Source organism: Grammomys surdaster, unplaced genomic scaffold, assembly GCF_004785775.1.
Source record: "Grammomys surdaster isolate TR1022 unplaced genomic scaffold, NIH_TR_1.0 184, whole genome shotgun sequence".
NCBI classification, from domain to species: domain Eukaryota; kingdom Metazoa; phylum Chordata; class Mammalia; order Rodentia; family Muridae; genus Grammomys; species Grammomys surdaster.
In genome coordinates, this window is record NW_021604629.1 from 1410851 (window position 1) to 1424715 (window position 13865).

Genomic DNA, 13865 nt, shown 5'->3' on the forward strand with positions numbered 1-13865 from the left:
GATAGATAGATAGATAGATAGATAGATAGATAGATAGATAGATAGATATCAATGTAAGAAGTTCAGGGTTGTTATAATTTTATAGCTACAAAGCTGTCTCCACTATCATTCTGAGACTGACATTAAGTACCTGCAGAGGCTCTAAATTCTAGTGTGAATTCAAATCATTAGGGATCATTAACTCGTTCTCAGTAAGTACTAAGGAGTTCATTTCATACAAACACAATTAATTTTCTCTTTATAGAGAAATTGGTATGCTTTCACTTGATCATTATGGAATGTAGAATATAACAATTGAACTTTTTACATTCTTAGGTAAAGGTTCAGGATGATATTTGATTCAGGTTAGCTCAAGTTAGAAGATATTAAAGTATTATAAAAAACAGAATCTTTTTGTTTCTTTTGTCCACAAACATCAACTTTCTTTTAGTATTTTAGTCATTGATTTAACATACACTTTTATGTGCTTTCATGAACATAAAAATGGATAAGATGCAAATTTTAAGATTTTCTAAAGGTAGTCACCATTTTTATAGGCAAGAGTATAAAATGTTGTTGGTTACTTTAAAAAATAGTGAATAGAAATAAGTATTGATGATTTCCAGGTAACAACATTTCAGAATTTATATTTCACATAATATGTGACAAATGGTCTAAGCTTATGTTTTATAAGGAAAAATACAAAGCACCGTGATTCTCAAACTAAAGACTCAGCTCAACACTTACTCTAATCTTAATTATATTAAGTTCTCCAGTATGTCTTTGCTATCACATAGGTGTAAGAAGTTGACCACTGGGAATCAATTCACTTTCATTCAAAGTGTTTCTAGCCTCTGTTGGCAGATGAGAGACAGAGACAGGATCATAGTTGGAAGATCCTTAGTCCTAATCTGGAGAACAAAGCAGTGAATGAAAAAAGACCCCGTGTTAAAAATGAAAATGGTAGAAGATGATGGAAGACACTGATATTGGATTCTGAACTATGTGTGCATACCATGGCATACATCTGGACTCACATGAACACATACACACATCATGTGTAAACACATAGCACACAAAATATACAGAGAAAGGTCCCAGTAAAATCTACCTTTGCTAAGCTATGTATTTAATGATTGATGTAAATTATTTCTCTGTTTTTAAGATTGTCTCATGTAATCCAAGTTGACTTTGAATATGCTAGGCAGCTAGGCAAGATCTTGAACTTCTGATTCTCTTGCCTCTATCTCTAAAGTATTTAATTTACAAGTATCAAGTACTCAGTTTATCTGGTATTAAAGACTTAGCACAGAACTTTATGCATGCCAGAAAAGAATTGGACTAGATCAACAGGTCATTATCTCAGAATATTTTTGTGAACAGTCTTCTTTTGGTTTCTCTCAGAGCAAGAAAGTTTACTTTCAACTCCTTCTCAGGTACCATGTCTTCCTGCAGATTGTAATACTAACTGCCATGAAAATAATGAACTAAACCTCTGAAACTGAAAGCCAGTTCGATGTTTTCTTTTATAAGAATTGCCTTGGTCATGGTGTCTTTTCAACCAATATAAACCTAACTAAGACAAGTAGGCTTCTAATCTCTTTAATTCCTAGAAATACTATGAATAATTAGCCAGCACCACAGGGGCATATGTGTCATACTTTGCTTGTGCTGACCATTATGGGTAGGCCATTATGAGTATTACTTTGTCTATTCTGCCTATTGCAATAATTATGATCATCTTGACTTTGTATATTCAGTGCTGCCAACTAGCCCCTGCAACCTTGGGGCCCTATCCAAGGAGTATCAGACATTGGCTTTCTCTTGTGGTTTGAACATCAAGTTTAGACATGGAGAAAAGACCTAAACATAGCACTGAGTGCAAGTACTCAGATCAACAATAAATAAATGGCACATCATGAAACTGAAGGTTTTTTGTTTTGTTTTGTTTTGTTTTTTTGGGAAATGACATCATCAATAGGACAACATCAATCTAGATTAGTTGCCATTAGAACAGTCACTGGTTGGCCACTCTCATAAGTTCTGAGCCACCATTATTACAGAATGGGTTGTATATGTGGTGGCTGACTCCAGTGATGGGCTATGGGAGGTTTGTCCTTGGTAGCAGAAACATTGAACACATTGAGTGTGAATAATGCCAGGTTTAATTGAGTTTTTTGGCAGTAGGAGGCCTTGTGTATGTTTAAATAATTGCTTTTTAAATGTTTGATGTGTTCTCTCAACAATAGCATGGCCTGTAGGGTTGTTCGGAATTCTAGTGGGGTGAACAATTTTCCAAGTCTTACAGAACTTTTGGAATTGGAAACTCTTGAAAGCTGGTCCATCATCAGTTTTTATTAGGAGAGGGATCCCCACAATAGCAAGAGTAGAGAGAATGTACTTAATTAGGTTTATTTTTTTAAGTTTTTATGTATGCCGTGGCCCAGGTGACATGGGAATAGGTATCTAAAGTACCTAATACAAGCTTTTGTCTACTGAATGATTGAATATACGTGACATCAATCACTGAAGATGCACCTAACCCTTAAGAGAAAGGTGTTTAGAGAACTGGTGGGGTGTGTAGGTAGGGCATCCTCTTCAAGACAGGATATGGAGAGGAGGCATAGGATGGGGAAGAGTCAGAGGGTGGACCTGGAGGGGGATAAAATCTGGAGTATAAAAAACAGACTAAGTAAAATTTTAAATAAAGAAACTCAGAATTACCTTTATAGAGTAGACTTGTCAAAAATAATGAACAGGACATCTAAATATTCGTGTTACCTATTCCAAGTATGTGGTCATTGGCTTTATGAAACTAAGGAGATACTAAATGGCCAAAACAAAAACAGACAGAAGAAATACATTCATGGTTCAATGCTGTGTGGAAATATCTTATATCCTTCTATAAAAGGATTGATATTGACTGAAGCAACATACATGGCAGGCCCTTTCCCATTTAACCTTCTTTCATCCACAATTAATTTTATTATGCCCTTATTTCTATATGGTGCTGTGGTTGCCATAGGACTGCTACTCATCTTCCCATTGTCAAACACTTTGGAAGGTTCAGTCTGCCTCAGCCTCAAGGGGAACAAAGCCATGCTCTAACCTTATGTGCTTGTCTAAGTGTTAGTTTCCTGCACTTCTGACATGTTCTCTGATAGGATCAAAGCTTTTGTCTTTTCATCCATCATACCTAGATGCTGATAGAAAGCCCATATTGTGTGAATAATCTCTCCTCCTAGTATACTTTCTTGCAGAAGAGAAATGCACACTTCAACCTCAGGTGTGATGTTTTGCCATTCCTCGACCAACTTAATCATTTGCATTCATTGTCACTAATGTATTTCCTGAAATCTAGCATAGGATTTGAAAGAGGAGGAGGAGGAGGAGGAGGAGGAGGAGGAGGAGGAGGAGGAGGAGGAGGAGGAAGAGGAGAGGGGGCAGGAGGAAAAGGAGAAAAACAAATAATATATAAAAGAACAAACTGCACACTTTACTGTGCAGTGAATATAGCAGACATCTCTATCATTGTGGGCAGGATAAGCTTACTTATAAATCCTGTATCCCTTAGAAACAGAATTGTGTTTTAAAATACACCATATGTGTTTGCAAGGTCCCTTCAAGGATTGTTTAGTTATAGAAATCATTGTGTTAGTAAAGTATATGGCATAAAGCATGGTGTTATATGTCTGATCCTCCTCCTACTGATGTACTCTGTTATGAAAAAATAATTTTATTTGTGTTAGGAAGACAACAAAATTGATAAAGGAACTTTTAATCAAGCCTTTTAACTTGAGTTCAATGCCTGGGTTTCATGTGGTAGGAGAGTAGAGTGCTGACTCCCTCAAGTTGTCCTTGGAATTCTACCACTATACTGTGATGCCACCCTAGGATAGTAAATATTAAATGTAATAAAAATTATTTTCATTATAAAAATATTAAACATAGAAACTGATATTTCTACTTATAAATATTGGGTGAAGTATGTATTTTATCCATAGACTAATTGTCAGAAAATTTTCTTCTCTCTAAACTCTACAGAAGATAGTACAGATTGTATGAAATAAAATTTTTTAATTATTTTATTTTTATTGCTTATTTTATTTATTTACATTTCAAAAGTTATCTCCCTTACTGGTTTCCCCTCCACCACCCCTCCATCCAGGGTATCTTGAAAACTAGGGCAAAAGATTGTTAGAATTTTTCTATACAGGTCCTGTCATAACAGTAGTAATAACTTTTCTATGCAGTGATTCATATTTAAGAAGTTTTCATGCCCTGTGGTTTGAATCTGGGAGCACAGCAGTTGTGGACTAGTTAGTTATTGATTGATACCTCATGGATATCATATAAACAAAGTGATGCAATATTTTAAGGCTAGCATTTTCATAGAACAAAGTGTGTGGAAAAGTTAGACCACATAAAATTTGAATCTCTGTTTCTGTTTACCATGCTGCTAGATATAAAAAATTTGGTTAAACAAAATAGTCCAAGCTGTTTTTCTTCTCTGTGTAACATAGCAGTCATTAAAAAATAACATAATGACATAAAACATGTCTTTCAACATAAAAGTGGGATTTTAGCATAGGGAAAATGACTACTTTATAGAAAAAAATCATGATATGGAGAACTATTTTAGTTATAGAGTGTAGAATAATTTCAGTAGTATATTGTTTTAATGCTACAAACGGTTTTTTGAAAAAAGTTCTTTATATTTATTTATATTTCTACATGAAGAGTTTCAAACAAACTGAACACATTTGTCAAACACATAAACGTGGAAATTTTTACAGCTGTTTTCTTTTTTTGATACTTTACTAATTAAATTTATTATAAATTATTTATATTTTGTTCTTAATCTATCAGATAAATAGAACAATATACATTTATCTACCTTGAAACTCCCAAATTAGGAAGATTTTTTTATAACATACCTCAATTGGTTATTTTTTCTTACAGCTGTTTTCAAATACAACTATGTAACATCAGAACAAGGAAAGTTTCCAAGCTTAGTTTTGTTATTTATTTATTTATTTATTTATTTATTTACATTCTAAATGTTGCTCGCCTCCCTGGTCACCCTGACCCAAGAGTTCTTCATCCCCTCCACCCTACCTATGCCTCTGAGAGAATACTGTCCCATCCATCCACCCTATCCAACCACCTCATCCACACCACACCCCCATCATTCACTCCTACCCCTTACCACTCCACACTTCACCATCATCCCCCCACATCCTCTTCCCTGTTGCATAAAGTCTTTACAAGTTTAGGCTCCTCCTCTCCCACTGAGGCCAGGCAAAGTAGTCCTCTACTACATATGTTCCATGAGCCACAGAGCAGTCCATGTATACACTTTGGTTGGTGGGTTAGTTTCTGGAAGCTCCTAGGGTTCCCAGATTATTTGATTCTGTTAGTCTTTTTATTAAATTGCCATCCCCTTCAGCTCCTTCAATCCTTCCCCTAATTCTTCCATAGTGGTCTCTGACACTATGTGATCCAATGGTTGGCTATAAGTCAACTGCTGGTAGTGTGTCTCAGAGAACAACCATGTTAGGCTCCTGTCTGCAAGTACAACACAGCATCAGTAATAGTGTGTAAGGGTTTAGTACCTCCTCATGGGATAAATCCGAATTTGTACTGTTCACTAGATGCCCTATCCTTCCATCTCTGCTCCATTTTTGTCCCTGCATATCTTTTAGATAGGAACAATTCTAGGTCAAAATTTTGAAGGTTGGTTGGTAACTTCATCCCTACAATGGATGTCCTTTCTATCTACTGGAAGTGGTCCCTTCCATATTAATGTGGAGAATTTAGTGGGAAACACTGGAACTTTAGTAGAAAATATACTGTTCTTTCATGTGAAAAATGAGAATAATAAAGGGGCCTATATTTAAAGTTGGTTTGAAGGTTCAGTATTTATAAAATGCTTTGTATAATTATCAGCATAAAGGGAATAACAAAGGAATATTACTTATAACTACTATAATTGTTGAAGCAAACATATTTGCCTGTAAGACTAAAAGGGCTTCTGAAATTAAGATTAGCAGTAGAAATAGAGTAAGACTGAGTCTTTAAGCATAAGTGTGGGATTCATTGACCTTAAGATGAATATTTATTAGTTCAAGAAGAATTTGAAAGGAATAGAACTGCTTTACAGGTGTTAGCTCTTGACTCTTGTGAAAAAGCTTATCTAGGTAATGGCTAGCCTATCACCTTTGGACCATTCTTCCCTGCACATCAGGGAAATGTAATAAGTCTTTGGCAAAACCTTTGCTAAATTTGATCAGAAGAGACTAAGAAAAGAAAATCAGAGGAAGGAAAACAAACAAAAATATAAGCAAACAAGCAAACAGATATTTGGTTGGATTAGGCTCACACTTCTATAGTCACTGTTTGTGTACACAGGTGGATAATCAATCCAGGGAAAGGATAAAGAGTCACAGTTACTGACTTAAGTCAATGAGCAAGTGGATCACTCAGGGATCTAGATTTTCAGTGTTCAATGAAGAGGAAAAGAGAATGATAGTGTTATTAAATGTTGCTTAATCATGACATGTGATCAAATACCTCTGGAAATTTATAAATAGTAGGTTTTTTAATTTTATAAATCTTTTAATTTCACAACAAAATTACATTGTGTGGATAACAATCCCACTGAACAAATACAGAAATTAAGAGCCAAATTAAAATAATGTGGCATATCTAGCATTTACCTTGTCTGATTCCAACCCACTAAGTCTGAAGGTCACACATGTGGACTCTTGGACAATCACAAGGGGTGTATGATTTTTCACTACTGAACTCTGCCGAGGTAAAAGGTAGCATAGTAATAACCTCATTCCTTAAAACCAGCATTTATATTTAGTATTTGACAAAGAAAATTTCAAAATCTGAAAAGCATACCACGCTAGAAGAGACAATAAGAATTGTGGATGATTAAGTTTAGGAATAGTAAGGCAGAAGAAGTAGGACAGATCTAATCAAACATTTAAGGGGTTTGTATGAAAAATAGGTGTACCATTAGAATTGTACTGTGAAATTGATAGGATTTAAAGTAGATTGTTGAAAAGAGAGCATCAAGGGCAGTAAGATACTTGTTATTACAGTAACTTAAACACATTTTAAAGAAAGGTTATTAATGAAGAAGAAAAAGATTTTTGAATGATCTGCAGCTATTGATTCACTGCCTTTCACAGTTCTCTAGCTAAAGATCTCAGTCAAAGAATTAAAGGAACAATATTATTACTTTCTATAAAGAAAGCATTTGAAAAGTAATTAATACATTCTCATGCCACTTAATAACCATGTTTACCATTTCTGTTAAATTATTTAACAATCTATTTTATTACTGGATGTTTGATTTATTTACATTTTAATTGTTATCCCCTTTCCTGGTTTCCCATCCAGAAACCCCTTATCCCATCTTAAGTACTGCTACAATGCTGCTAGGAGTAAGTTATGTGACTAAGAGTGAGGGAATTAAGGGTCTTTGGTAGAAACTGAGCATCATAGAAACAAAATTATTTTTTATATTTTCTTCCCTCATATATTACATTCCTACTGCAGGTTTTCCTCCTTCTTGTCCTCCCAGTCAGCCTCACACCTCTCCTCTATCAAATATTCCTCTATTCTGATTCAAAACAGAGAGCAGATGTCTCAATTCTTGAAGGAAATAAAATTGTGAGAAATTGTATATAGCATTAACATGCACTTCAAAATGTAACTGAGGATAGAGATTTTAGTTTGATGCATTTGATATATTACCTACTCTGTAAAGCTGGCTCAGAACGATGGGAAGCATTTTACTAATAATATTAACTTGAGTGTAATGTTCTAAGTAGAAACACTATTACATATGCCCCCAAATTAAAACAATCCAATAGTTTTGAAAATTAAGGATTTAACACTGCATCCAACTTCTTCACCGAACCTAATCCTGAACATACTTCCCCAACATCTATCCTGGTGAGTCTGCCCTGAGCCTTCCCATAGAGTAGACTTTTCTAGAGCTAAATGAAAACCCAAGTTCATAGTATTTATAATCAACAGATCTTTCTCAAAGGTGTTATTATGGAATTGGACTAATTGAAATAAGATGTGAATAAATAAAAATTCTGACACTGGAAAAAATCATAAAATAATTTACAAGTGTCAATATTTACATTGGTTTATGTGCATGAGAATATTTCTACATGTGTTTATACATCACATGACCTCACAAGAAAGACTTGGAGGTTTAGAACTGGAGGTATGGATGGTTTTGAGCCATGTGGTTCCTAAGAATGTAACCCAGGTCCTCTAAAAAAAACACCAAATTGATCTTAGCCACACTGAAACTAATAGAAAAGAAACTGGGGAAAAGCCTGGAACACATAGGCACAGGAAAAAAGTTCCTGAACAGAACACCAACGGGATGTGCTCTAAGGCCAAGAATTGACAAATGGGACTTCATAAAACTGCAAAGCTTCTGTAAAGCAAAGGACACTGTCAATAGGACAAAGCGGCAACCAACAGATTGGGAAAAGATCTTCACCAACCCTACATCAGATAAAGGGCTAATATCCAAGGTATACAAAGAACTGAAGAAATTAGACTCTAGACAATCAAAGAACCCTATTAAAAAATGGAGCACATAGCTAAACAAAGAATTCTCAACTGAGGAAGCTTGAATGGTTGAGAAGCACCTAAAGAAGTGTTCAGCATACCTAGTCATCAGGGAAATGCAAATGAAAACAACACTGAGATTACAGCTCACACCTGTCAGAATGGCTAAGATCAAAAACACAGGTGACAGCACATGTTGGCGAGGATGTGGAGAAAGAGGAACACTCCTCCATTGTTGGTGGGATTGTAAACTGGTACAACCACTATGGAAGGCAGTCTGGCGGTATCTCAAAAAATTGAACATAGAGTTACCTGAGGACCCAGCTATACCACTCCTGGGCATATACCCAAAAGATGTTTCAACATACAACAATGACACATGCTCCATCATGTTCATAGAAGCCTTATTTAAAATAGCCAGAAGTTGGAAAGAGCCCAGATGCCCTTCAACAGAAGAATGGATGCAGAAAATGTGGTACATTTATACAATGGAGTACTACTCAGCTATTAAAAACATATGTTCATGAAATTCTTAGGAAAATGGATGGAGCTGAAAAATATCATCTTGTGTGAGGTGACCCAATCTCAAAAGAACATACATGGTATGCACTCACTGATAAGTGGATATTAGCCCCAAAGCTCACAGTTTCTAAGACACAACGTATAGACCACATAAAACTCACATAGAAGAAGGAAGACCAAAGTGTGGATGCTTTGGTCCTTTCTAGAAGGAGTATCAAAAGTTTCAACCAGAGCTCCTAAAGTCTAAACTGCCAGCCAGACAGCACAAAGAGAGGGACTCAGGCACGTGTATAGGGAATTAGGGGTGACCTTGTTAGACTTAAGTGAAAGTGGAGAGCCATGGTCCCCCAAAAGTTGGATCCCCTACTGTGTGGGAATTAGAGAGCAGGGAAATGGGACTGGGAAGATGTTTGGAGCAGAACCTCACAAAAATTAGGAGGAAGGGATATGGGATAAGGGGTCTCGGGGGAGAATGGGAGAGGAGATAACATTGAAAGATGAATATGTATAATATCCAATAAAAACACACACACACACACAGAGAAAGGGTCTAAAAAAGAGAGAGAGAGAGAGAGTTTACTTATTTTAAATTGTTTTCAAAAGTTTCTAGGAGTTGCTAATTGGCTAAGATCCTATTTTAAGCTCTCCACAAAAGAATTTAAGTCTCTGTTCAGTATTCTCAAGAGACATGTAAATCCTAATTTTCCTCAACAATTAATTGACAAAAGAGAGGTAATCTCACAAAAAGTAGAAGAAGCTATTACTACTCGATATATTATATAGTCTGATTAGTTGTCGGTGGTGCTATAACAGTCCTTTGACAAAAGATTATTAATATAGATTTATATATCCTTAAATAGGGTCTTCATGACTCTCTGAGTGTGGAAGGAGAGACTGTTGGCTCTTCTGCCCTGATCTTACAAGAACACTGAAAATTGGCTTAAAAAAAGGGGGGGGGAATGGTACCCCCTCAGAAGGAGTCCTCCTGAAATACTCTCCATCATGCCTTGTTCACTTTTATCTCCCTAAAGCTGAAAGCTCATGGCAAATCTGCTGCTGACTGCCTCTGGCACCACCAAGACCAACAAAACTTTGCAACAAATATGGGAAAGGACCCTCTTACCATTAAAGGGAATGGCCCAGACCCAGTTCCCTTATGGGGCCGAGGACTGATATGCCTGTCTGATACCACAGAAGGCACAGCTAACTGGCTACCAAAAATATTAATAAAAAAATAGATACCCTCACAAAGCCAGGCCCAACCATAAATACAAGGAATAACAATTTACATCCAGGGAAGAGAAATCTCCCTGAGAATTCCCTTCTTTTTCCTTTCCAGGTAAAAATGAATCACCCGTGTTGTCTGCTGTTAGAAGTTCTAATCCAGATGCTGGCCTCTGAACTTACACTACTCAGACCTTTGAAGGATCACTGACAAGAACATCAAACAGCTAGAGATTGACATCACTAATCTGAAGAAATCCCTCATTTCGCTTCTGAAGAGACCTCCTAAAATGGCAAGGATCTTTATTGGACTTGATTTACTCTATTACAATAGAAAAGGCTGTGTACAGCTCTTGACTGTGTACAGCTCTTAAAGAAAAAGGTTGCCTTTACATAGACAAGACAAGGACGGTTAAAGAGGACATGAATCAAGGAGTGAAGGCCCTAAGAAATATCAGAGAGACAAAGAGACAGATGAAGGCTGGAACAAGGATTGGTTTTCAGCCTCCCCAAGGTTGTCAACCCTATTTCCTCCCACCTTGGGACCATTATTTGGGTTCTTTTTGCTTTTTTCTGCTGGTCCCTGGCTCTCAAATAGGTGGACTAACTCTGTGATAAAACAGATAAATAATTTAGTAGCAAAACCTACTCAGATACATTATCATAAGTTAGCTATGGAGGACCATGAGACTCAAGATGAGGTTGTCACTTTATACAGGGTGTTTCCAAAACCCATTTCCACCCAACCTAAAAGGGGAGACTGCTGCCCCTAGACCAAGCAGAGAGGGGCCACCCAGAACTCCCTCTGTCAGGTAATCTAAATTCTTGCTTAGGCTGCAAGGCTAAGCACTGCAAGGGAATATAAATAAAAGTTGAAAATATCTCTCTGGGTTCCCTGAGGGACAAGCCTGACTGCATAGGGGTTGATGTCAAAAGTATCTCCTCTCCAGGAAAAAGACATCGGGGCGAGTATGGCCCTCATGCCTCACTGGACAATGACAGGGGGACCGGAGCCATTACAAGGTCCCCTTCAAATACTGGAGGTCAGGCCTCTATCCCTGCCTTCACAAGATTAGAATTGCCACAGCCCTTCTATACTTAGAGAAAGGAGGAGATGTCAGGGACAGCTCTGCTTACACACTGAAGGCCTAAAATCAGCCATAGGCCTAAAATCAGCAATAGGCTTGTCATACATGTATACTAACACCTAGTCTTGGGTCTCAGTGGAAAAACATTGAAACAGATGGCTATAAGCTAATGTCAAAGGGCAGCTTTTGTGGAAATTTACAAGCCTGAGTAGTCATAGACCTTGTAAATAGGTAGCCTTGGCGGACAATACCAACTTATATAAGGACAAGTGAGTTATAGGCAGAGTCATAGTGACTTGTCCCCCGAACCTTCACCCAGCCAATACCCAGTTCTGATTATATCTGTATTCCCCCTGATCACCCACACTCCAGTGTCATTCCCTTCCCCACATCCTGCCTTTCTGTGTTTATAACCCCTGTGTGAATGAATTACGATATGAGAAAAAAATAAATTATAAAAAAAAAGTGTTAATGCCATTTAAATGTTTACGGGGTACAGATCTTGGAGAGAAATGTATTCTTAACTTTGATATATGCCAGGAAGTCTTTCAAAAAGCAGAAATAGAAGACTGGGTGTTTGAGGTGCTATTCTGTAAGTATAAATGAGAGGAAGAGTGGTTGAAGAGAAGGATGAATGAGAAAAATGACTAAAAGGTATGTTTTAGATTTTAGTGTATCATTGAGCAAAATGACCATCCTAATACCACTCTGATACTGCATCTGAACCTTAGGAAACAGTTCTACCTGTATTAAAAGGCTAGAGAAAAACCTTCAACAGAAATCACATGGCATGTCAAAGAGTGAGGCTCAACTATTCTCATGGTATGCACAGAGTTAAAATCCACAATAATGAAGAACCCTGGTTAGTACATTTTGGTATAAAGAATGCCTGATTAAGTTTCTAAATAGCTACATACAGCAAGGATTATATAGAATGAGAACATTAAACAAATGATTCCATCCTTTTCCTCCACAGAGACAATTTATACAAGAGATGGAGCCTGGAAACCACACTACAGTGACAGATTTAAACTTTTTGGGGTTAACAGATGATCCTACACTCTGTGTTTTCTTCTTTGTGCTTTTTCTTGGAATATACATTGTTACCTTAGTAGTAAATATCAGCATATTAAATTTAATATTAAGCTGTCCCCAGCTCCAACTCCCCATGTACATGTTTCTTAGCCATCTGGCTTTTGTGGACATTGGATATTCCACAACAGGTATACCTATAATGCTGATAGGATTCATTGTACATGGAACAGCCCTCCCTGTGCATGCCTGTGAAGTACAACTCTGTTCTGTTGTGACTTTTGGGACAGCTGAATGCTTCCTGCTGGCGCCATGGCCTATGACATGTATTTAACTATCTATTCACCCTTATTCTACTCTACACATATGTCTTCCCAAATCTGCCTACTCTAAGTTGGAGCATCCTATGTGGGTATCACATAAATGAAGGTAATGGTTCCATAGAACATAGTGACTACATTGAGGTGGGAGGTGCAGGTGGAAAAGGCCTTGTGGTGGCCCTCAGTGGAGCACATCTTCAGGATGGTGATGAGGATATAAGTGTAGGAGATGGCTATGACACTGTAATAATAGTAACTAAGGAAGAAAATACTGAGGTAGCAATTACAGAGACACTGATATCAGAACAAGAGTGTTCCACCAAAGGAGCAAAATCACAGTAAAAGTGGCTGATTCTATTTGGTCCAAAGAAGAGAAAAGTAAAAAAAGAAACTATGGAAAAGGAAGCATTAAGAAACCCCCCTATATAAGATCCTATGACCAACTGGGCACAGGTTTGTGTGGACATTTTTTTGGAATAAAGCAGTGGGTTGCAGACTGTGACAAAGCGATCATAAGCCATGGTGGCCAGAAGGAAACATTCAACTTCCAAAGAAAGCAGCTGAGCTAAACTGTATACAACATCCAGTGCAGGATATTGTGATTTTCTCCACAAGGTAGCTGACAAGCATATTGGGTGTGACAGTAGATGAGTAGCCTGTGTCAGCAGTAGCCAAGTGGTTGAGAAAAAAGTACATGGGGTGATGGAACTGGGAAGAGACCCTGATGAGAAGAATTGTGCTGAGGTTCCCAAATACAGTCACCAGGTAGATGCACAGGATGATGGGGAAGGGGATGACTCTGAGCACTGGGTCATCTATTAATCCCAATAAAATGAACTCTGTCACTGCAGTGTAGTTCCCATCCTCCAGAAAAGCCATGGGGCTGTGTAGCTGCTGCCAGATCAAGGCTGTGATGGAGATAGTATAGGAAGATATTTGTAAATAGTTCACTTGATTTCATTTAATACATTCACAAAGAACACCAGAGGCTAATATATATTATTCAAAAACTGTGCCAAAAATGGTTATTTAATTCAATATTTTTACTGTTTATATATTTTTGTGAAATAAGATCTTCAAAATTGTTGAA

The 13865-nt window shown here is 37.1% G+C and overlaps 1 pseudogene; it reads right to left on the minus strand.

Moving 5' to 3' along the window:
- Positions 1-12859: 12859 nt before the first annotated feature.
- On the minus strand, positions 12860-13654 carry LOC114621666 (annotated as a pseudogene).
- Between the last annotated feature and the right edge of the window lie 211 nt (positions 13655-13865).